We start from the raw sequence: 2445 nt of genomic DNA, 5'->3' as shown, positions 1-2445 counted from the left end.
ATTCTGACTGCATCGTGTTATTTAACTACAGAGAACATTAATGTACAGTGTAGATATATATAGAGAATCTTTAGTGAAGTCATTGTTTACAATTTGCTCATTAGCACTTGACAATTCGTAGTCCTGTCCTTGATCGAATTCTTCCTTATGAAACTTGGCAATTGGTGAAATTATTAGCTCTCTGACTGTTGAGATATTGCCTGCTGTGTGGCAAAAGTACTGTTGAATCCATGCAGTTTTTAGTCATTTTTTGGGACGGTTATCGTGCCATGTCTTTCAATATTCAGAGCTCGTACATAATTTTCCTAACTCGATCAGAAAGTGAAGCGCTCATGCTAATGAGGCAAATATTGTAAACAAAGATTTCATTTTTATCAGCTTAGAGAGGGGGCGGTCGACTCGGAAAGAAAGAGTTTCTGGCAACACAAAACCATTTTAAGAAAACAGTTTTTCCCTAACAGAACAGTGCCTCTGAATTGTTAAATGGAATAAGCGAATTTGCTAGTCATTTCCTTTTGTTTCAAACACAATAGACTCACTGAAAAAGGTCTGTTTTACAGTTAATGTCGAAGGTTGTGCAATACTCAACAAATTTTATGCATGTGTTGTGTTGTACTGTATTGTTTCGTATTGCATTCTAATTCTGACAGTTAAACAAGGCAATACAGTATAGAACGATGCAAAGCAATATAAATAAATGACTGCACCAATTTAGTCGACATATTTGTTGTACTATAGACATTTACTACGCCGTTCATCTTCATTTGGTCGCATCTATTCAATACAACAAACAGCCTGTTGACGTTTCAGTGCAAAAGTCACACCATTATTACGTCCACAGCTCGTGCTAGTCGAATGTTTCTATCGAGTCTTAGTATAAATCTACTAGCGTTCTTTCACGAATGCCGTTCAATGATTGGCTAGGCTAGTCACTATTTAGTATAAATCTAGCGTTCTATCGCAAACGTCGTACTCTGATTGGCTACGCTACTCACTATCTATTCTGTGATAGATAGTGAGTAGCGTAGCAGTGTGCTCTTATTAACAAAATGACGGCCGCTTCTTGGCGTTTTCGAAGTGTTAGATAACGTTTTGAACGACTAGTAGATTTATACTAAAACAATTAGATTCTGAGCTCGAGATTTCTATGCGTGATAGTTCACCACTAAATTTTTTCTGCGATAGAAATCTCGAGCTCAGAATCTAATTGATTATCTGTTTTAGATAGTGAGTAGCCTAGCAGTGTGGGGTTGTTAACGAACTGGCGACCGCTTCTTGGTGTTTTCGAAGTGTCTGTGAAGAGGATTTAGATAAAGTTTTGAACGACTAGAAGATTATTCTAAGACAATTAGGTTATTCGCTCTCGATTTCTATGCGAGATGGAAATCTCAGCTCATAATCTAGTTTTTAAATAGAAGTGCATCTTTTTGCACGCGTTTTCTCACGAGGTGTTTTTTTAAATGTATTTTCATGACTACAACTGTTAGAGTGCTGATTTGCGTAAGATGAACGTTGTACGTTAACAGCAACTGATAGCAAATGTAAGTTAGGCGCACATGTTACCCGCGTGAAAAGCGCGGGAAAATGCTGCATTATTGAATTTACAATTCGTTCCGGTCTTGTAATCTGATTGGCTCAAAGACTGTTCATTCATCTGATTGGATAGAAAAGGTATTTAACGTCAGCAAGCAAAATTCATGCAATGCAACTGGTAGATCAGGAACATTCGCATTTTGTCGCTAAACAATGCAAAAACGCAATTTATTCAAAGAAATCTCAGACTCTGCGTCCCCTAAAAGAGAAGTTTTAACTCTTAGTAAATATTCTCGACTTGTGATCATGCTTTTAACTTAAAACGGATTTGTTTTTATATGTATCGCTTGTATTTATACCCCAATTTACAGCAGATCGTTCGTTGGATAAAATATTATTTAGACTATTTCAATTCTTAACAGACTTAAAGCAATGAGTCGCCCTCCTTTCCTCAGTTTCTATTCGCGAGTGGAAATTGATCAATTCTGTGAATTTCGCGACACGCATCATTTTGACACTTCTTCTTTCTTCTTTCGCCAGACAGAAAGATACTGCTTTCAGTTTTTGAGCAGATTTTTCTTGTACGTTTTTTCATTAGGAAAATTTTAATTGATGATTAAGTTATTTAATGACAAGCAGATTACTTGCAATTAACAGATTATTACGGTAAATTTGAACGCTGCACCAGTTTAAACTTAACTAGCAATTGAATAGGGGTGAAATGTTGCAAACATCTTCGTAAATACTGCATTGAACGCTTTGTTACAAATTTTGTAATATACAGGTTTTGTAATCTTATTTTGTAATCTTAGATATATTATGCATTCTGTATATGTGATTGTAAATAGCTAAATTACGGTCTGTATAATGAAAAACGCCACTGTAAAATTGAAAGCTATCTTGACTGAGGAA

At 35.8% G+C, this 2445-nt stretch overlaps 1 protein-coding gene across 1 annotated transcript in view; it reads left to right on the top strand.

The window, feature by feature from the left end:
* LOC110043891 (follicle-stimulating hormone receptor-like) overlaps positions 1-2445 on the top strand; it is a 26507-nt gene extending 24062 nt beyond the window's left edge. The window contains exon 18 of the mRNA XM_020749400.2: positions 1-2445. This exon is cut by the window's left edge and continues 1762 nt beyond it. The gene's annotated coding sequence lies outside the window, so the exon portion shown is untranslated.

This window comes from Orbicella faveolata, unplaced genomic scaffold (genome assembly GCF_042242905.1).
Source record: "Orbicella faveolata isolate gen_17 unplaced genomic scaffold, um_ofav_v1 contig_2, whole genome shotgun sequence".
NCBI classification, from domain to species: Eukaryota; Metazoa; Cnidaria; class Anthozoa; order Scleractinia; family Merulinidae; genus Orbicella; species Orbicella faveolata.
The sequence above is the reverse complement of the archived record's forward strand: the minus strand, read 5'-3'. Positions and strand labels throughout refer to the sequence as shown.